A 23,645-nucleotide genomic window follows, 5' to 3' on the forward strand; every position below is an offset into this window, starting at 1 on the left:
ACACAACTTTTACATACATTTCTAATATGTTCCATATTACAAAAATGTAACGAAAACATCTGAATATGTGTAAAAAGAAGTCCTGAGGAGACTTAAACCAGATGCTCTCCTTGTGGTGCAGCGCGCTCCAACCTGGCTCATTTCTGAAAAGGCTGTTTACCTAAAAAACAATTCTCTGGAAGTAGAAAAGGTCACTCCTCCCTCATCCCTTGTTTCTCCTGCCATCCCCCCCCCCCACCCTCTCATCCGGGGGAGGCTGCCAGATTGCTTTAGCCTTTTTAGTGCAGCTAGCTGACAGACAGACAAGGCGCCTTGACAAGGTCACCGCCAGGAAAAGCATCCGTGATGGACGCCAGCACAAAAACACCATGGATCTGCAACACGCACACACAAAACATAGATCTGCAATATGCACAAAACCCCCATAGATCTGCAACACGCACAAAAACCCCATGAGATCTGCAACATGCACACACAAAACATAGATCTGCAATACGCACAAAAACACCATAGATCTGCAACACGCACACACAAAACATATATCTGCAATACACACAAAACCCCCATAAATCTGCAACACGCACAAAAAACCCTTAGATCTGCAACACACACACACAAAACATAGATCTGCAATACACACAAAACCCCCATAAATCTGCAACACGCACAAAAACCCCTTAGATCTGCAACACACACTCAAACACTATAGATCTGCAACATGCACTCAAACGCCATAGATCTGCAACATGCACACACAAAACATAGATCTGCAATACGCACAAAAACACCATGATCTGCAACACGCACACACAAAACATATATCTGCAATACGCACAAAACCCCCATAGATCTGCAACACGCACAAAAAACCCATGTATCTGCAACACACACTCACACACTATAGATCTGCAACATGCACTCAAACCCCATAGATCTGCAACACTCACAAAAACACATAGATCTGCAACAGGCACAAAAACCCTAAAGATATGCAACACTCACAAAGAAACATAGATCTGCAACACGCACTGTGTGTCTGATTCTAAAGTCATACTGTGATGCTTTAAGGAGGATTAATATTCTGAATAGAGGAATCAAAAGACACAGTCTTATTTATCCTCTTTTGAAAGAACACTTCGGTTTGCATCATCAGGGGAACTCCAATCAGAATCCCTGACTCTTTACACATAAGTTTATATGAGTAACATCATACATTGACATAGCATTAGGTGGCTGGTTGCTGTAGTGCGAGACAAGTGACAGACGAGGTGTAGCAGGACTAATTTCACTTAATTAACACCTGAAAGTGCCGCTTCCTGCCTTCCATCGTGACCCGAGAAGCTGCTCTTTCACAATAAAGCGACAGTTTATATTGCTCTCTATATTACAATGTTCCCGCCCGTATATGTAATCCTATGTTTTTAGGTTTGTTTCATGACGTCTGGCTCTCGGGATGAAAAATGAATGAAAAAAAGCCTCTTGGCTAATAACTATGACACATTTACAGAAATGTTGTTATTAATGTGCGCCGTCCCTTGTCAAATAAAAGGAAGACGGCGTCAGCTGGACCTCAGACCCTCGTTGGGGTGTTCGGGCTCACGCTCCTGCTGAATTAATTTTGCTGTTGCACAATGAAAAAGATAAATGTATCTCTGAGGGGATAATTAGGGAAGTTATTTAAATCTATGAAGAGCGTCGTGCTTTTGATCGATGAAGAGCGTCGTGCTTTTGTAAAAACTGGTGTGCTCGAGTAAAAAAACAGAATCATGAACAGATTGGTTTTAAACAAGGAGCGTGGAGGTCTCGGTGAGGGGCGCCCTCGAGTACATTACGGGGTTTGGCATTTCAAGGATGAGACTTTTTATTTATTCTCATAGCCATAACAGAACGATATATAATTAATATAATAAGCTCAAAATGTGTGTAAAATATCAATGTTGCGCAATTTGGGGATGCAAAAGACACTTTTTGCTCCACAGGTGTGACAGTGGAGCTCGGGCTCAATGCTAAATCTACCTCCATTACTTGTGAGGTCTCATCTGTCCGTCCTCAGTCCTCCGGGTACCTCTCATCATTTGAAACCCTTGGTGCTCGTCCGGCAGTCGATAGCCAGCATCGCTCCCTCCAGGAAATACACGACACCTCCGTTCTTCGGTTACTTGATGGATTTATTCGTCTCACGTGACCCTCAGTCCACTCCACCGCCATCCATCTCCGTTAAACTTCATGAATATATTTAGACACATGTTGGTGTTCACATGACACAAAAACTGTTTGCACGTGAATATGAGTGATGAAACATGAAAAATAAAGAACATGAAACATGAAGAAAAGAAAATATGACGAACATGAAACATGAAGAACATGAAACATAAAGAACATAAAACATATCGAACATGAAACATAAAGAAAATGAAACATAAAGAACAATAAATATAAAGAACATTAACATAAAGAAAATGAAACATAAAGAACATTAACATAAAGAACATGAAACATAAAGATCATGAAACATAAAGATCATGAAACATAAAGAACATGAAACATAAAAACATGAAACATAAAGAACAATAAATATAAAGAACATTAAAATAAAGAATATGAAACATAAAGATCATGAAACATAAAGAACAATAAATATAAAGAACATGAAACATAAATAACATGAAACATAAAGAACAATAAATATTAAGAACATGAAACATAAAGAACATGAAACATAAAGATCATGAAACATAAAGAACATAAAATATGAAGAACATGAAACATGAAGAACATGAAACATAAAGAAAATGAAACATAAAGAACATGAAACATAAAGAACAATAAATATAAAGAACATTCACATAAAGAAAACGAAACATAAAGAACATGAAACATAAAGATCATGAAACATAAAGAACATGAAACATACAGAACAATAAATATAAAGAACATGAAAAATAAAGAACAAGAAGTAGAAAACTTCTCCCGCCGCACATGTCTTCAGGAGCTGGTGCGCTACTAAATGCGTCCCAGTGCAACAATAGGACAGACAAATAGTTCCCATCAAGTGTAAATACAGAATCAACATCCAAGAAACAAGTCGTACAAATAATAAGAACACAAGCCTGTTAAGTTAAATAATGACATGAATAATAAGTCTGGCAGTTGAGCGGACCGACAGGTTCACGGTGGAGTTGGGTCATGAACTCTTCCAGGTCCGACTGAAGCACTTCCTGTTTGAAGCAAAGCCCGGTCTTGAAGGCGGACGCTTCCTCCAACAGCAGCGTGCGCTCCGGAAGGCTAATTGGGCTAACCGGGGTGTTTGCATTCAGGAAAGTCAAAGGTGTCGTATTGCCTAATCGCTTTTGATGGAGAGAAGAAAGGAGGAGTGCTTCTCCAACGAGGTCGAATTATACCGTTAACCCTCCTGTTCCCTTTAGGGTCAATTTGACCCCATTCAATGTTTAATGTCGGTGTTCTTTGGGGTCAATTTGACCCCAGGCTGTTTTTCACTGTGTCAAACATATAAGAAATATCAACTTTTTTATATATTTAAAGGGCTATTTAGGTAGTCAACAAACAAACATAAAGTACCTCACACTTAAACTTGGGAAACAATATTCATTCTAATAATTTTCTGGAGGTTTTAATTGCTGGGGTCAAATTGACCCCGAGGGTAAATATGTGAGTAAATGTGATTGTAACAGGAGGGTTATGTGGTCCCTCGCACATCAATAGGACGACCTCGAGCCCTCCGGCGGCGCTCTGATTCCATAACGCGGTCAAACGGCGGCTCATTGTGCTGAGAGACGTTTCCTTAAGTCGAGAAAAACCTCCGCCGCCATTGTGATCCGAGTCAGAGCGACGGTCTCGCGGCGTGAATCGGTCGAGGCCCGAGAAAAGAGCCCATCACTCTTCTCAAAGCCGGACTCCTCCTCTCGGCGGGGATTGTCTCCAACAAAGGGGACAATGGATGTTCACAGCTATAAGAACTGTTGGAAGGCTTTTAAGAATATCTCTCCCCTTTTTATTGTCCTGCTTTTCTTTTTTCTCTTGGGGGGGGGGCTCGAGGCAACATCGCTCACCGCGTCCGTGAAAAAGAAGGACCGAACAGATGTGTCCGCGCCGGGGAAGAAGAAGAAGGAGCTGACGCCGAAGATAAATGATGTGACGAGAGACAGTGGGGGAGGGGGGGGGGGAGAGAATGATGCGGTAAAGACGGAGAGAGAGAGAGAGAGATTGGAGGTGGACGGGGAGCGAGAGATGAAGCGGCGTGATGCCGGTCCGTTGCCGTACCTCCTTATCTTCGTGTAGACGAGTCCGCGTGTCGGACAGGAAGTATCTGACGTGTCGGGGTTCCCAGAGTTTAGATGGAATCGAATATCAACGATTCTAAGTCTGCGTTGAGTCGTACTTCAGGAGGTCATCAGGGAGCAGAGACCTCACAGGAAGTCAGATCTATTCAACCGCACGCTCAGAAGCTCATTTTTCCTCCAGACTTGAGCATTTAAAACGTGACAGCAACAACATTTATGTGAAGGAGTTACAATTCCGTCCTTTAAAAAAAAATAATGACGAGCGGATATATTTTTGGGGCACGAAGACGCGTCGCATCACGACACGGCGCCGCCGGCGGTATTCATTCCTCACGCTTGAGCGATTCATCCCGACGCCCCACGAAGTGAACTTGGGTCTACTTGCCATGTAGATTGCCGCCCGCGCCCCCCCCCCGCTCCCCGTATCCACGGTTACTGCAGTGATGCAAATAAATTGCGATTCCGCAACCGTTCCTGAGTTCACATACATTATCGTGAGCGGGAGGCGGAGCGTGACGTCGCTATACGGCGATGTCAGAGTGCGTTAGCGGATCTCTCACTCTCCCACCGGGGATCGAGTGCCTGATGAAAACATTAGTTTAGCACCGGTGTCAAACCCTGGTCACCGGGAGGCAAACGCATCGCCACGCAGGTTGAGAGAGATTATTATGATCAGGGGTCGGGCCCCTCATGGTCTGCCTCCTGTATCTGGATGTCTGCTTTCCCGGTGATTGGGGAACCGATCCAAACATGCTGATTCATGGTGGCCGGTATCACCAGAACGGTGTATCTGGTGTGTCCTTAAAGATAGTTAGCAGACTGCAAGATGACAAGGCAGCGCTTCAGTGAGCGGTGCTGCTGAATTGCATCACGATGTATTGACGTGTGTTTCTAATATTTTGTCCACCCCGAAGTATTGCTTTGTACTGACTCGTTGTGCTTCATGTAATTCTGTTGGTGCTTCGTAACCTTGGACAGATCCAGAATCAGCCCTCTGGACAGCGGGCGGGACACAAACAGCAACATAAACGTTTGCAGTACATCAGACTTCCTGGAAACCTGTGTTTCTATTTTTGTGTCCACTCCAAAGAATTGACTTTTGTTTGCTGAACAGAACATTGGACTTCCTTGAAACCTGTGTTTCTATTATTGTGTCCATTCCAAAGTATTGTCTTTTGTTTTCTGTACAGTACTTTAGTCTTCCTGTAAACCTGTGTTTCTATTATTTTATCCACTCCAAAGTTGTATATCTTGTTTGCTGTACAGAACATTGGACTTCCTTGAAACCTGTGTTTCTATTTTTGTGTCCACTCCAAAGAATTGCCTTTTGCTTTCTGTACAGTACATTGGACTCCCTGGAAACCTGTGTTTCATCTGGTATTGTCTTTTGTTTGCTCTACAGTTCATTGGACTTCCTGTTTCTGTTGTATGCACTTCCTGTTAAATGCACTAACCAACACTACTGACGATTTTTTACCCTGAAAATGGTTCTTCCTTGGAGCTCTGCGGATGTGAGCCTGTGCAGAGATTGTAACGGCCTCCCCACTGAATCATACAATTCCCTCCCAGGTGCCACTTTTATCGGTAGCGTTGCTCTTCAAGGTTATCTCGAACGTGCGACACAAAGTACTCTCAAAAAAACACATCAGTCACTAATTCTATTTCCCAGCTCGGGGAGGTGGTACAGCCGGAGGGCAGGAACACCGACTCGCACACCTCCACTTAGCCCCAGCTGAGGGCCCCCCACCACCCTCGAGATAGAGTTACCACAGGGGGGCCACTTGGAGGCTAAACGCCCTTCTGTGGCGGGCCCCTCGGGGCCCCATTGTCCATTCGTCCCTCAGTGGGATCCCTTGCCACTGCAATCTCCAGCCAATCACCTTCCCCCGAGAGACAGTCTCATTTGTGTAGACCCCGAGTGAACTTACTGTGACTGTGAAGCAGAATTCACACTTCAAGGACTTGTTCAATCGAGGCTGTTAGATGGTTTTTTTTGGTTTTACCTGCCTATGAAACAGTGTGAGATGCGACTTCAGTGTGCCAGAGCTGTGCAGAGGAATGAAAGGCATCTGTGTGTACACACAAAATGTGAGGTTTGTCGATGACATCATCGTTGCCAAATCAGCGTTTCTTTGCCTCCTGTTTGTCACTCGACGTCGGACATCGCAAATTACACGTTGTCGTCAGAGGGTGTGACAAAATGTACACATGCGACATCCCTGACCTTTGACCTTTCACATCGGATCAGGAACTCCCAAGAATTAGAAAAAATAACATTTCACGGGGGAAAATAAAGGGAAGAAATCGTAGCACGGTTAGCGCTGTTAGCATGTTTAGCACTGTTAGCACTGTTAGCACTGTTAGCACGTTTAGCACTGTTAACACTGTTAGCTGCACGCTACAAGCTTTAGGTTGTAGGCTCAGCCGCTGGAGGCCATGGGGGTGCTCTCCATTCTGTACCTTACCTTTCATAGGTTAAATAAAGGGAAGAACCCTTCAGGAGAGCAACAGAGGAGGACGGAAGAAAAGATGTCATGTGACCAAAGGAAGCATTTCATAGTTACATGAACACATTAAATGAAGAGTGTATGAACAGGTGGTAAGAGGCATGGTCCACGATCCAGACCTGAGACAGACGGAGGTAGAGAGGGGGGGGGGGGGGGGACTCCAAAGAGCTGCAAAGGCTTTGTTGAGGAATTTACCTTCAGGAGATATATCTCTGGATCCGGCCCTGCAGGCGACGCACCACATGGCCTCCAGCGTAAAGGGCGTGCGGCGTTTGCCGCCAGAGACGAGGTCTGGAGGACAGTCGATGGATATCAAGGCCCGCCCCCCGTCCGTCCTCACGCTAAAGAGAACACCGGTTGCACGTCCTCAAAGCCCAGAGCGGGATCGCCGCTCCGCAAAAGAGCGGCAGAAGCCGATGACACCGGCTTTCCCTTCGCTCTCAGCTCCGGGAGTCTTTTTCTTTCCGCTTCGGGCGTTTGGTCGCCGCGGGAAACCAAACGAGGCGGCGGCGCACGGGGGCTGAAACTCAACTTATTGAGGACCGGACTACTTCAAAACACATTCATCCTCTCAAGCTACTGACTTGAAGGACGGCTGTAAAGGTCAAACGTATCACGCCTCCTTCCAGAGAGTCATGTTTGGCAGTACTACACCATCGTATATATATATATATATATATATATATATATACATATATACCTTGTCAGACTGGATGTATCCAGTATAGTGATTCCAGGACTGTGATATGCTGTCAGGTGTTTTTTTCTTCTTCTGGTTTTTCAGTCTGATATTCCCGCATGTGCTGCTCACACATCCACGATGCATGTCAGTTGTGACTGGAGAGATGGGGGGGGGGGGGGGGGGTATGTATGCGCAGCGTTGTTTTGATCGGAGCCTCGTATCTCCGTCGCGGGGCGATTGAACACCACATTGCGTCGGGATCGTGGCGTCTCGTCTCCCTCCTGTCTGCTCTCCCCAGACGGCGTGGTCTCCCTGACTCTCTGTCAAGCCGTGTGCGGCGGGCGGTGTTTACGGGGAGCGCTCGGGGTGTCGGAGACTCGAGGGCGTCGCGATCCGTCTCTACGCCCTTGCGTCTCCGTCACTGCAACGCGACGCTCCCCTCCTCGGACTCCACCGTCTCTAACTAAGGCTTCCACGGATCACTTTCATATTTCATCTTGTCATCGAGTAAAGTGCTGAACACGTGCAAAAAAACACACAAAAAAGACATTTTCAAATAGCGTGTAGTCCTTATTCAAAAACAATAAATCCTTCACATTTTAATCTCCACAAGCACTACACCTTTTTTTTGTGCCAAATCATGAAAACAAACAAACGCCTCGTGGCTGCAGTCCATATTATAAATCTAGTGTGAGTGTTTCTGACAGATTGAACACTATATGTGTGTGTGTGTGTGTGTGTGTGTGTACGAATAGGGTTGGAGAGGCCTAGTTATCCGCTCTATATAATATCTGCTAAGACAAGCGTTGTGTGTTTGTGTGTGTGTGTGTGTGTGTGTGTGTGGCCGCGGGGCCCTGGGGTTTGGCGTGAAAAGGTTAGCAAAGTCATCGGGCCGCAGCGCCGCGCGATGCTGCTGCGGCAGCATCCATCTCTTTTTGCCGGAGTAATGTGAGCGCCGTGACATTCTCCCGGTTTTAGTGAGGGCGCCGAGAGAGAGAGAGAGAGAGAGGGAGAGAGAGATATGGTCTGTCAGCATGACGCAGATTGGTTGCAAGATGCTAAAGGTGAGCCGCTGTAGAATGTGTGGCTCTGCACTCAGTGCCCCTAATTTGCATCGAGTAGTTTGTATTCCAGAGTAGTTTGTAACACGATGTCAGAGCGGCGGATGTGTGTGTGTGCGTGTGTGTGTGTGTGTGTGTGCGTGTGTGTGTGTGAAAGCAACTATTTACTCGCTTATATGGAGGGGGGCAGAAAAAGCAGAAGCGTTTACACCGTCATCCCCGCCTCTCGCCTCTTTCTATATCCTCTGGAAACGTGAAACAGACGTCCGGGCGACCTCAGGACATCTACCACAGCTCCCCTCCGAGGGGGGGGGGGTTTACTCCTCAGGCCACGCCCCCCTCCCCCCCCCCCCAAGCACCATCCTTTTTCGACTCAGTAAAGCGGACTCGGGGACGGTGCCGGGGCGAAGGCTCTGCCGGCTCCGTCGTCGGTGTAACTCCTGCCGGAGGCGGCGAGTGCGAGCTGGACTCGGCCCACCATCCCTCTGCTGTAAGTGGTCATTAAAGCGCCGGCTGACAGCGCTTCCCTCGATGAGGAGTGGTCGCACCGACTACTCCACTCGACACCACGAGGTTCGGTTTAATGGCGTCTGCCGGTTAGCACCGATCCATCCGTCACCGCGTTCGCGCGTTAGCTCTCGTCTCGCCGCGCGGGTTCGGGCCCCCCGCGCCGCGAAACTTCGGGGTTTGATTTTTTTTCTTTCTTTTTCGAGCCGTTCAAACGAAGGACGAGACGCGGGAGGAGGCGGAGGAGAAGCGGGTCGGAAAGCTTTTTCCTCGTCGTTTCGATTTCCCTCAAGGGATACCTGAGCGCTGTTAAAGATGGAGGAGCGGAGCCGGCTGACGGGTTGATCCCGGGGTGGTCTCAGGCGGGGCGCTTCGGCTGGATCGCGGCGGACTGAATGTGAAGCAGCTTTTAAAATGTTTGATGCGAGAGGTCTGGAGATCGCTGCAGATAAAGATTTGAACGGCACTTCAGAGGAAAGATTCATCGACTTACCGCAGAATTACCTTCATTGCAGTCGTGTGTGTATTTATACAGGTCGAGAAAAATTAATCGTAACTTGGAAACTGTAAATCTGGAGTAACATTTTGATGTATTTTCATCACAGTTTGGTATAAAAAAACTATAAAGTAACATATATTTTAATTTGTATGCATCCGGCCCCATGTCCTTATCTGTCTGACTAACGGTGACTTTAAACTTTAATTTTACAATATTTTACAACACAAAATGTGAACATAAAGGCCATGGGTGGGGTGGGGTGGGTCTGTGGGTGGGTGTTTTATTAGTCATTATAATAATTTCTTATTTTGTTTTACCCTTGTTATTTTTAGATATTTATTTCCCCTGTTTTCCTCTTTTACAATTGTAATCTGATTGAAACATACACACACAAACAATGAAAATACTTGTTTTTGTATCACTGTATACTATATTGTGCATTATCAATAAAGTATAAAGAAGAAAAAAACAACAATAAAAAAACAACAACAAAAAAGCAATAAAGCCCGTACGCGTCACGCCTCGACGCTGATGAGGCGTCTTTTGATTACCACGCCATCCTCAGAGTTAATGGCAGATGTAATTTTACACCCATCGACTATAACATAACGTCTTTCTCAGTATTTCAATTCCAACGCAATGTTCTCGCTCCAGGTATTCCAGGCAAATGGTGAATAAATTACCCGGAGACGCCCGTGAAGCCGTTACGGTCCTTCATTGTTATTCGTTCGGTGCGGTTCTGGGTTTTTATTTATCCGCCTTTATTCCATTTAAAAAACAAAAACGTCTTTTGGGAAATCGTGGCGGATAATCTTGAGGGGGGACAGGCGTCGGTGAATTAAGCCGCGTGGCGCCTCGGCGGGCCCCCCCACCGTCGCCCATTCTGCTCTCCCCCCCCCCCCCCGTGTCTGCCTCCCGATCCAATCCGCCCCGTTCATCAGATGGAAGCGATAAGCTCGGGGAGCTCACGCAGCGGCGCTCTGCCAGCGAAGCTCTCGGCACGCGACTGTGTTGTGCGGCGGTAACTGCCTCCCGTGTGCGGCCGCCACCTTCGAGCGAACACTTTTTTTTTTTTTAAGCATCTTCGGCTTGTTTTGTCCGCGCGCACCGGTTTGTTAAAAAACGGCACTTTAGAGGAAATAAGTATTCATTACTCGCGAGGAAATACACGTCATCGACACAAACTGTCGTGTTGCAAAGAGGTTTATTTGAATTAAGCTCTAAACTGGCAGTTATGTGACACTTTGTACGCTCGTTAACGGGCTTAAATTTCCAAATCATGGACACAGAGGAGGCAATTAAATAATTTTTTGATTTAAAGCAACATTAATAAAATCAATTAGGAGTTATTTATAGCTGATAACACCCTGTCGACCCACGTCATTATCACGGGAACGTAGCTCCCACGATCCCAGATCCTTGTCAGCTAAACACTGTTCGCGCTGTTAGCACGGTTAGCGCTGTTAGGGCGGTTAGCGCTGTTAGTACGGTTAGCGCTGTTAATTTAATTCAATTCAGTTCATTTTGTCCAGCCCAATATCACAAATGACAAATTTGCCTGAGACGGCTTTACAATCTGTACACATACGACATCCCTGACCTTTGATCTTTCACGTCGGATCAGGAGAAACTCCCAAGAAATAGAAGAAAAAAAAGTCACAGGGAAAATAAAGGGAAGAAACCTTAGCATGGTTAGCGCTGTTAGCACGTTTAGCACTGTTAGCGCTGTTAGCTGCCCGCTGCCCGCTACAGGCTTTAGGCTGCAGTCTCTGCCGCTGGAGGCCATGGGGGTGCTCTCCATTCGGCATGCAGCACCTTATTGTTGCCCATATTGTCTCAGTAACAGTTCTTCGAGTCATTTCGAGTTGAGCTACAATACTTGTACGTGTTATAGCAACTGCGGAACGACCCTCCGGGGTCCACGCACCTCTGGTTGTGAATTCACTGCCGTACGGTTTGCGTGGCTGCATCTGAATTTGCAGGTGTTGTGAGAAAAAGAGACGAAGGAGAAAGACGGAGGGGTTTAATCTCACGAGCTGTTCAGCTCTCCGCGTTCGACTCTTCTCACTCGACGGATATACATTAAATCAAACGGGACCTTTTGCTCCGCGGATGGAAAATGAATTGCCTTCATCCTTTTCATTAGACACTTTATCTGACTTCCATTCTTCTCTCCATCTATCGGCGAGAGCGTTGACGTGTCACTTTCTCTGATCCTGGGAGACGAGCGTGGAGACAATGGTTCCGCCGCGGCGTTTCTTCCCCGTTCTGTCTCTGCTCAGCAAAGCATGACGGAACAAATGAACCAATTAAGTGTGCCGGTGGCTGTGCGGGGGGGGGGGGGGGGCATCTAAGGAACTGAGACGGCCTGATTAGGCCCGACTGGAGACAGCCGGCTAGGAGCGAGAACAAAAAACCAGCTCCCCAACAATGCCAACACACCACGGTACACCTGTGTGTATCGCCCTCTCTGCTCTCGCCACTTCTGATTGTTGAGACTCCGCCCACTCCTCCTCTCTACCTCCATCTGCCTGATGGATGGTGGAGGTCTGGATCGTGGAATATGCCGACTACCAACTCTTCATCCACTCTGTCATATTCATTGTGTTGTTCCTGTGTTTTAATTTGTGTGTAATGATTCCTTCTGGTCACATGACATCTATTGTTCATTTGGTCACATGACATCTATTGTCCTTCTGGTCACATGACATGTATTGTTCATCTGGTCACATGACATCTATTACACTTGTCCATCCTGGAGAGGGATCCTCCTCTGTTCTCTCCTCAAGGGTTCTTACCTTGTTTCCCCTGAAGGGTTGTTTGGGAGTTGTTCCTGATCCGATTTGAGGTCAAAGGTCAAAGGTCAGGGATGTCTATGCGTACAGATTTTAAAGCACTCTGAGGCAAATTTGTAATTTGTGAAAATGGGCTCTACAAATAAACTGAAATTGAAAACTGAATCGGCGTCCAGGCTGTTTTTTTTTTACTTGGAATTTTTTACAGTGGGACACACACAAACAAATGTGTGTGTCAGATTAGCTCCGAGAGCAGGCGTGACAAATGTGCTGTGGATTGTAACTGCTTTTTTTTTACAACACACACACCTTACAGGCGGCAATATAACCTAAAATGTGGGCGACGTGAGACGAGGAATCACCCGCGTGAGTGACTTCCCCGGTTGGGGAGCGCAAGGAATGTCTGTGGCACTTTAACTTTATTTCCATTGATCTCGTGTGCTCCAGGAACACCTCGATGGGTTCTACCTGACTGTAAACAAGAAGGATCAGTTAATACCGGCGGTATTGATCCGACTTCACCCTCTAACATTGAATCTCTTCGGAGACGCTGTTCAATCTTTCTGTTATCACACAGATGAAACTCGTGAGCTGTCCGGGACCGCTGGAGGCAAACATTGCTTACAGCGAGACATCGACAAGCTGCCGGTGGACGGAGGAGCAGAGGGGGCGAGACGTCCGGCGGGCCGGTCGGCTCGGCCATCCGACCGTCGGGCGAGAGGAGGACGGGGAGAGGTCTTCGGGGAATTAGTTTAAATTTGACAAGTTTGACTTGTTCGGCGAGTTTTGGCTCGTGCTGCACGTTACGGGAATATCCAAGAAGAAGAATATCACGTCATTTAAATGTTCGGTATATAAAAATGTATTCAGCACGGATCCATTTTCAGGATCCATTTCAAACGGCAAAAAATAAAGAATCTAAAACCAACGTGAATACTTGATTTATTTAGAATTTTTACTATTTCCATTTAGATTTTTTATTGTGATTTATGATCAGTAAAATCACGGCTTATTTTTCACCGAACCCGTTCTCACTCCTTGGGTCGTCGAAACTCCGCCCCCTTCGGTCAATGTCCCCTCGGCATGGAGAGCCACTCCACTTTACCTACTGCGTCTGCATTTTTCACTATGCATGTAACATATGTACACGAGCGCGAAAGCGATGGTTCTCAAACTTTTTCTGTCGCGCCCCATATTTGGAAGAAGCAAAATGTTCACGCCCCATTAATAAATGACTTCGTTTTATGTCCGCGTACTTTTGAACTTGTGACATTATCAATAAAGCTCCATCTGCATTTCCTCCTGTAGTACCACTGCGCTCCACTAGAGGGTTTGAGAACTAGGGTTATCTAGTGCGTACATTTTCATGATCCATTTTAAAAGGAAAAAAAAACATCTCAAGCCAGCAAAAAAACTAGAATTTCTTTGAATTTTTACCATTTAAATATAGATTTTCGAATGCGATACATGATAATTAAAATCACGGATTTCTTTAAACCGAACCCGTTCTCACTCCCCGGGTCGTCCAAACTCCACCCCCTTCGGTCAATGTCCCCTCGGCATGGAGATCCACTCCACTTTACCTACTGCGTCTGCTTTTTTGACGATGCATGTAACAAGTGTACACGAGCGCTAAAGCAGTGGCTCTCAAACTTGTTCTGTCTCGCCCTTTGGGGGAAGAAAAATAACTTAGTTTTATGTCTGTGTACTTTTGAACTTGTGTAGTTATCAATAAAGCTATATCTGCATTTCCTCATGTAGTACTAGGGCAGGGGTGGCCAACCCGCGGCTCGCGAGCAGCATGCGGCTCTTTGCCTGGTGTCATGCGGCTCTTACGTTCATATCTAAGTTTGTGTTTTTTTGTATGTGCGTGTTCGCTTCGCTTGAGTTCAATACGGTATTTTTCGTCAAACGCGCATGCGTGAGATGAAAAAAACGCAAAGTTTCCCAGTAGGGCACGGGTCTCAAACTCGTGGGCCAAACACGGAAAGACCACATCCGAATGTCGAGCGGGCCGTTCTACGGTGGGTTACGCGAATGAAAGTGTCCGAAAATCAAACACTGCACTTACGCCATGAACGCCGCATTATGGGCAGCTGGATGTCCCGCACTTTGGCTAAAGTAGTTTACGGTGACGCTTTCTCCAGCCGCCCTCAATTCAGCGGACACGGTGTAAGAGCAGCGTTGCGGAAGAACCGCATCCGAATGTCGAACACTCTCTTCGGCTAAAGTGGTTTATTGGTGGGCGTTTGATTACTCCAGCCCCCCATAATGCGGCGTTCATGGCGCAAGTGCACCGTTCGATTTTCGGACACCTGTTCTGATTGACACCATGTGAAGGAATTGCTTCGAGTGACAACAACGGAATTAAGCCAGATTTGAAGAGGATTGTTCAAGGCAAGGAATCCCATAAGTCACACTAAGCAACATGCATAGTAAAAGAAAAACGCTATTGTAAATTATTCTATTTTTGTTTGTGGACTTGGTTGAACTGAGATAGAGTGTGTGTGTGTGTGTGCGTGTGTGCGTGCGTGCGTGCGTGTGCGCACACACATGTGTATGATGTGGCTCTTTGCGGTGACACAGTAAAAAATGTGGCTCTTAGTCTCTGACTGGTTGGCCACCCCTGTACTAGGGGGTTTGAGAACTAGGGTTATAGTGCGTCCATCTCCAACGCCAGGGACACTGACCAGCTGGTTGGTATTTGACGAGTTGAGAGAACATATCTTTGAGTTTAAAATGCTGACGTTGCACCTGGTTTCGTGATTTTACCTGAATCCATACCCATTGATCCGTACCTCATTTCAGCTGCGCCACACACACACACACACACACACACACACACACACACACTGTGAACGGATTCATCCGTTGGGCTATGGTGCTCAACATGCTGAATGGCTGACTGTCACCTCATCTGTTCAATACGGGCTTTTCCCCTTTTTCTATCACTCCTTGAGCCGCTCATCAGTTCTGATATTGACCCTGCCTCTACCGCTCCTATCCTATTTTGCTTATTTTCTGACACTGTGACATCCCCCCTCTCCCCCTCTCCCTCTCTCTCTCTCTCTTTCCCCGTCGTCGCCATTCCAACAAGATCTGCAGTTTCCGGGGTCCCGGGGGGACAATGGAACATTCAAAACCTCTTCATCTCCGAGGCAATTTTTAGAGGCACATTGTCCCCCTTGGTCAATTTGTCACTATGCCGAACGCCCGGAGGTGTCCTTGGGGCCGACCACTGGTCATTGCTCTAGCTTGACACTTGGAGAGGGAGGGGGGCGGGGGGGAAGAAGGAAACAGAGAGAGAGAGAGAGAGAGAGAGAGGACAGAGAGGGGAATGAACCTGACAAAGGCCCCGCAACAGATCCGTCCCACTCAGCAGAGCCCAGGGAGTGTGCAGCCGGCTGTCAGCACCTCTCATTAGTCAAAGGCAGCCTCCCTGACAATGTGACACTGATTACTGAAAGCCCTGATTCAGAGTTTCTCTCCTTCTCTGTGTAGCTGCAAACAGTGTCAGCTAAAGCTGCATGCACATGTTCCCTCACACACACACACACACACACACAGGCTGGCTGGCCTCCATCCACTGGCTTCTCACTACACACCGTTGCCCCTCACAGCATCTCTAAAGGGAACTGAAGCCTTCATTAAAAAGAGTGTTAAAGGGCAAACGGGGGCGTCTTCTCTCCAGCTCTATTCAGAATCTATTGATTGATTTTTCAAAAAAGGTGTGTGAATAAATATGAAACGGCATGATTGTACACAGAGGCCTCGGCATTGGCAGGAGTCGGCGGGAATTAAAAGGGGGATGAAGAGTGGCATTCATTAGGAGTTCATCATTTATATCGATCCGGCCGACGTGCCTCCGCCCCGAGGAGGATCTGATTGCTTTTGCCTAATCACTGCGTGGAGTGAGAGGGAGGGTTGGGATGGAGCATCGGGGGGGGGGGGGGGGGGGGATGTATAGAAATTGTCGGTTCTGACTCGCTCTCCACTCCCAAGAGTGAAAGTTGAGTCGGTGAGCGTGCGGATGAAATGCTGGAAGCTTCTGCCGTCGCTCTGGCACATATGCACAAGGCCGATGCTCTCGCTATCTGTCCCTCTAGGCCCTCCTGGTGCTCAAGCTCCTCCCCTTTTGCCCTGGATGAGAAAAGTGCCCTTTCTGCTGGAGCCACATTTTTCTTCAAGTATTTAAGAATAAAAGTTACTCTTTCATCAATTCCCTCCCAAATCTGTTTTGATATCCGACGGGGCATTTATTCGAGTTATTGTGAGAATTTCGCCCCGACTTGCTCCTCCTCCTCCTCCTCCTCCTTCCCCTCCTCGCGCGTTTATTATCTGGCATTTTTCGCTCCTATATCATTTTATAAATGAAAATAAATTATAATTGTTGATGGAAAATAGGTAATTTTGTTTAGCTCTCGTGTTTTCTCACGACACAATGTGTTTCGGGTTGTTGCGTAGCAACCAAGTACTTCCTAACTTCAAGTTTCAGCGATCAATAGATAAATCATTTTGGCGATCGGTGCCTTTTTTTTTGGTTTGAGCACCTGCAACACCCGACATGTCTATGCAGGTGCCTGCCTCTAGGAATGGTTAAAAAAAAAAGACGATTTTTGTTAGGTTTGCTGCTCCTGAGGTTTGGAATTTTCTGCAGACTGATTTAAGTCTACGGGAACCAGCGGTCTCTTTAGGGGGTTTTAAAAATAGATTGACAGTGTTGGAGGAAGGCTCATCTGGCAGTAGATTTTTTTCTTGCACCTGTGTGAACTGGGATGTGATGACTTGAGTCCTAGTTTTCGTTTTTTTAAACTTTTGCTGTAATCTAAAAAAGTAAATGTTCTTTTTTCAGTTTTTTTATCGTCTGACATTGTTTTTTAAGTCGTTTGTCTGACACTTTGTTTAAGGACACTCTTGTAAAGGAGATGTTTAATCTCAATGAGGCTTGTTCTTGGTTCATTACATTTAAATAAATAAAAAAATACACAGATAGATGTCACATTCACCGCCCGACATCGTTCATTGGACTACTTGTACGACAGCAAAACTAACGTTCAATAACAAAGTCCTCGGGATTTCAGTATCCCCCTTTTTAATTCATCATTTAGCGTCATCTGGAGGATGTCTTGAACATCTTTGATCCATATAGCAGAGTGGGAATAACTTAGCATCATTGTTTATAGGTCACGGGTAACGATGCATCAACGATATAAATGCTTAATATTTGATGGTCTGGGATTAGTACATATATAGTTCTAATATTAGATCAAAGAATACCCTTTCTTCCTTGATCTTACATGAGTGTATTTTCTTATAACAGACGTATTTCTGAGAGAACTAAGGAATGATCACTTTGTTTTCCAGGCGTGCATGAATACGCCTCCGGGGGGGGGGGGGGACACACACACACGCTGTACCCCAAAAGCATGGAGAGAATGTCGTATATATAGTGTAAGAAATAAGTAAACACAGTTAGTGGGATAAAAAATATTGAATAAAGACACAAATTAAGAAAATATGTATATAAGAGGTTCTGGGACAGGCATGTCTTATATGTACAGATTGTAAAGCACTCTGAGGTAAATTTAAAATTTGTGAGAATGGGCTATACAAATAAACTGAATTGAATTGAATATATATATATATATATATATATTTGTATTTATTTATATTATAAATATATATATATATATATATATTGCCTGTTAGCGCAACAGAGATGAAAATGCAACACACCTCCTTCTTCCCTCTTGCAATTCTTGAGGGAGACACATATATTTACTGGGTTCGTCTTATTGGTGTGCACGAGATGAGCTCATCTTTTTACAGCTGATGGATGTACAATACTAATAATAACCAACATGTACATTGTGTTAAATTGGGTCTATTGTATTCATTTGAAGTTATCATATTGTTCTTCTCTGATTGGATTACACAATGCCATGTTATATGAAGGATAAATGTTCATTTTCAATTAAAACCGTCCATATGATATTATAATGATACCATTTGATAAAACACAATAGGCTCCCGAGGATGTATCACTATAGCGATAAAGAAATGAAGCAAGTCTTCTCTAGAAAGAGCTCAAACTTGCCAAAAGTCTTAAAATAACTTCACTTCGGAGTTGAGCTCCATGAGGACCGCAGCAGTGAGGTGGAGGTGAGGGTGGGAGACCCTCCCTGCCTCTACATTCAGACCCCCTTCTCATGTGGATGCTTTGAGGGCAGGCGGCAGGGCTCTTCAAGCACAGGTACTGCTGTTAGCCTGGCTCGGGGAGGATTAAAGGGAGTTTGTAGGGAGTCCTCGGCTCGGCCGCTCGGACCTCCGCGCTGTGTTTCCTGACGTGTGCCACCTGTGGGCTTGCCGTGGGGGGGGGGGGGTCCCTGTGCCTTCGATTGATCCGCGGAGCAGTGACACCAGGGAGGGTTCCACCGGCGCCTCTCTTTATCACAGGGTTCATACACATTTTGGATTTTCCAAGACTTTTCCAGGACTTTAAACAAATGTCCATGTCAACAATCTTTTGAAATCTCGGTGCGTACGTGAACAAGTGAGAAAATGTCGTATTTAAACCAACAAGGAGAATTCCAAAGCATAGAGTATATAACACTAAATGACTCAAATGAATGAGAGACGATAGTTTGATTAAAGGAATAAACATGTATGTCTTTTCTGTTATGGTGCGTTCACTTGCAGCGTGGCAAATTGTGCGATGGTGTCAAACACAAGGCCCGGGGGCCGAATTCGGCCCGCCACGTCATTTTATAAGGTCCCCGACGGCTTGAGAGACACACGATCAACTTAAAGAAATGTAAAAGAAAGAAAATCCTATACTTTTATTTTGAAAGTTTCAAATTAAATGGGTTGATCTTATAATGTTAGAGAAATGTACTTATGTACAATATTTCTACACTTAAATAAACAATAATCAAATGCAAAGAGTTATTTAACTATATGTTCGGGAGTAGTTGTTACAGTTTCAGGTACACTGGCCCTTTAAGAGCAGCCACGATGCTGAAGTAGCCCAGGGTGAACATGAGTTTGACACCCCTGGTATGACGGCTTTATATTTAGTGCGTCATTCTTTTTTAAAGCATATTAATCATTTAAAACTCAGCGTAAATACACATATGAAAATAACACATTTCCATGATTTTTCCCGGTTTTCCATGACCTGCTCGCTCCTCCCCGAGAAGCTGAGAGTCTTTCCCCCTCCCAGTCTCCGGTGTTTCCAGCCTCCCTGAATACTAAGTCATCTCTCTTCATTTATCCACACTTAACCCTTTGACTGATTGACTGCTTCGCTTGTTTGTCAATCTGCCTTTTTGCGGAGTGACGTGTGCAAAGCGGGAAAGCGGCGCTCTCCTCATTAGAGACGTGATATCGTGAGCGCCACGCATCGCACACTGTCTGCTTGTCAGTGGGGTTGAAGGGTGGCGGGGGTGGGGGGGATGTTACGTATCAGACGCCGCGATCCCTCCCTTCCTCGCCATATCTGGGTTCTAACGACGCCGGCATTTTGAATGGGCTCGGCGTTAAACCGCTAAACTCTGAGGAGGCAGGCGACGAATGATTGGCTGCCAACACAAAACCACACGGAACACGAGCCCACGCCGCCGTCCTCACTGTTCACGTTTTCCAACTGACCATAAGCTTTTTTTACAAAGAAGGAAAAAACACAAACGTATTAGAGTAAAGGTTTTCTGTTCATACGCCTTTATTTTGTAAGTGTCTATGTATGTATTAGGTCTTTTATTATTTATGGTAACATTTATATGTAAAAAGTCTATTAGCTGACGGTGTATTGAAGGAAAAGGTGTGCATGAGTAACAACCACCGAGCTGAATTATTTTGTAAGAGTCTATGTATGTTTTAGCTCTTTTATTTTGAAGGTAGATGTCAATCTGGTAATATGATTCTGTAAAAACTATATTACTTGACGGTGTATTGAAGGAAAAGGTGTTCATGAGTGTTTTTTATGGAGTAACAACCACCGAGCTGGAACGGGAATGAGGTATTTTGTGTTTTATTTGGGCTTTGACTTCATGTATTGGGACTTTATTCTTAAATTAATTTGTAGAATGAATTGTTATAAGACATTAATGTTAGATTTTAGCTGTATGTCCCTTTAAGAAGGAGAAAATGTTGTGATTAATGTCCACATGTAGCTAAATAAAAACCTTTTCTGTTCATGTGGTGATGATGTGTACCGCAAGCCTTTATTTTGTAAGTGTCTATGTATGTTTTAGGTCTTTTATTTTGAAGGTAGATGTAAATCTGGTAACATGAGTGTGTAAAAACTATATTAGTTGAAGGTGTATTGAAGGACAAGTTGTTCATGAGTAACAACCACCGAGCTGGAACGGGAACGAGGTACTTTGTGTTTTATTTGGGCTTTGACTTCATATTTAGTGACTTTATTCTTTAATTAACTTGTAAAATTAATTGTCATAACACATTAATGTTAGATTTTAGCTGTATGTCCCATTAAGAAGGAGAAATTGTTGTGATTAATGTCCACATGTAGCTAAATAAAAACCTTTTCTGTTCATACGGTGACAATATTTCCCACAAGCCTTTATTTTGTAAGTGCCTATGTATATTTTAGGTCTTTTATTTTGAAGCTAGATGTAAATGGGATTATAATAAATAATAAACAGAACGTTTTTATACTTTATTAATGCCTAGCAAGTAATTATTTTCAGACGTTAAGACGAGTAAAGAAATAAAAAATGAAGAGCAAACTCTGATGAAGCTCATGAGATGTTCAGGAAAGACCGAACTTGGAGTTTTATGTATTTTTTCTATAAAACTGACAAATTAACCTTATAAATTAAAGTTGTACCTCGAAATTAATTGAAAAAACAATCCAGAGTAAAACTCCACTTTCTATCTTAATCTGAAGCTTTCAGCTGTATTCAAATATCATTTTTAACTCTGATAATTAACATTACCTGTCTCAACAGTGGCTGCTTTCTAAGCAGTTGGGTCAAATTTGTTTTCTTAGTTCTATCTTTTAAGGTGTTGCGTAAGAAAATGTGGATGAAGAATATTTCTTACTGCTGATAATTTACAAAAAAAAAGCTCCTGAGTCTCAATTCAGAGGGAAATGTGAACGCTGATGCTCCGGGTAGAATTTGGCAGTCGAAAAAAAAACACTATTTGTCATTTCTGCTGGTGTCGTCCCAAATGAAAGCCCGGTGTGTGGCACCGCTCAACAGAACATGGTGGCAGGCCTCGTTAATTGGACTTGGCTTTGGTTTCCCGTAACGCCGTATGGCCGGCGTGACTGGCTGAGGATTACTGGGCCAGGATGGCACTACGTTAGCACGAATAGAGACACCTGGCATCTGAGCACGGAGGATGCAACAGCATTGAAAAAGCCACTACTATATATATATTATATATATATACGTGCAGACTTTAAGAGTTAAAGGGTTTGTTCGGGGGCTACAGCTGGATTAGTGCAAGTGCAGGAAAATGATAGTCACGTTGAAGTGGCACTTTTTTTAGGAATAAGAGGCAATTTAAAAAGGAACAGTTCATCCCAACATCCAAAATGTGTGTTTTTCAGTGTTTCTGCAGCACTATTTATCAATCCAGAGTGTTTTAATGTTGATTTCCCATCAAATACATTGAGACTACATGACCCTCGACTTGTGGCGCTCAAAAGATAAAGGATTCTTCTATTATTTTAAAGAGTGATTCTTTGTTCGACACATCACTGAAGCAGGTCAAGTATTCGTTCTACAGGATTGTCTTTGATACTGAGTGGACTTTTAATACGTTGATAAAAATGCCGATCTATCAATGAGTCAATTCAAGAACTATAAATGAAACAGAAAAAGTGTGCAGAAAAAAACAAATATGCTACAACTGAATTTAGGAGTTAAAGGTTTTGTATGGAGGCTAAAACTGGATTGCAGTAAAATGATAGTCACGTTGAAGTGACATTTTTTTGGGGATCACAGGCAATTTAAAAGGGACAGATCTTCCCAAAATCCAAAATGTGTGTTTTTCATCCTACCTGCAGCACTATTTATCAATCTCGAGTGTTTTAATGTTGATTTTTTTGCGAGAAACATCACTGAAGTAGATCAAGTATTCTCTCTACAGGATTTTCTTTGATACTAAGAACTATAAGACGATGGGAGGCTAATCTGTGAGGTTTTCACGTTACTGTTTTCCTCAAAAAAAGACCCCGCCCAAGACAGCGCCCTCCTTAAGATGAACCGACACTCTAACACTGACTATCTTGGGCCCAACTCAAGCCGATGCAGCATATCTAACGCGGTACGCTCCGGTTGTGCATGGCTTGCTCTCCACCCGGTGGCTCAGTATTAGCGAACCGAGCCGGGGCGATAGCCACCGCGCCGGAGTCGACCGCCATTCACCGGGATGATTGGATTGAGGCGGACCTGAGCGCGGCTCGAGCTGCACTTATCAGCTAGCGGGCAGATAGGACTTGTCATAGCGCCTGTCAGATCTGATGAGGGGTGCACGAGCTTCACAATGGAGCTAAAATGCAATCTCCTCCCGTGCAGCTGCATCGGCCGCCTCGGGGACACGCTTATTAGATATTGTAAACAGCCAAATGTGAGCGCTAAACTGCGAGAGCTATATACTGTCAAAGCGGGCTGCGTCAGCCAGTTAGCCAAGACCGGGAGCAATACACACAGAAAAGTACCGTTGTAATAAAAGGACTTACGAGAAATCAGAGAATAAAGTGAATGGATGTGGCTCTGTGAAGTGGGAAGTCTTCAAAAGGCTCGACAAGTTGGTGGCGCTTCATTTTAAGTCCACCTACCTGGAAGTTAACACATTTGAACACTTTAATGTGGTATAGAAAGCAAATAAATAGGCAATTTAAGTATTGAAGTACATACAATCCGTAACTTCTTTTAAATCACTTCTTAAAACCCATTTTTATAGAACAGCTTTTAAGCGATCTCGTCCTTTTATGCAGATCTTTGGTTCCCCTAAATTTAGTTTGTCTGTTTTTTAAAATTTATTTTAATTTTAATATATACCTTGAGTGAGGCGCCTTATAAATAAAATGTATAATTATTATTATTAATATTACGACTATTATTATTATTATTATTATTATTATTATATATATACAGGACTGTCTCAGAAAATTAGAATATTGTGATGAAGTTCTTTATTTTCTGCAATGCAATTAAAAAAACAAAAATGTCATGCATTCTGGATTCATTACAAATCAACTGAAATATTGCAAGCCTTTTATTCTTTTAATATTGCTGATTATGGCTTACAGCTTAAGAAA

Source organism: Pseudoliparis swirei, chromosome 19 (genome assembly GCF_029220125.1).
Source record: "Pseudoliparis swirei isolate HS2019 ecotype Mariana Trench chromosome 19, NWPU_hadal_v1, whole genome shotgun sequence".
Lineage (NCBI taxonomy): Eukaryota > Metazoa > Chordata > Actinopteri > Perciformes > Liparidae > Pseudoliparis > Pseudoliparis swirei.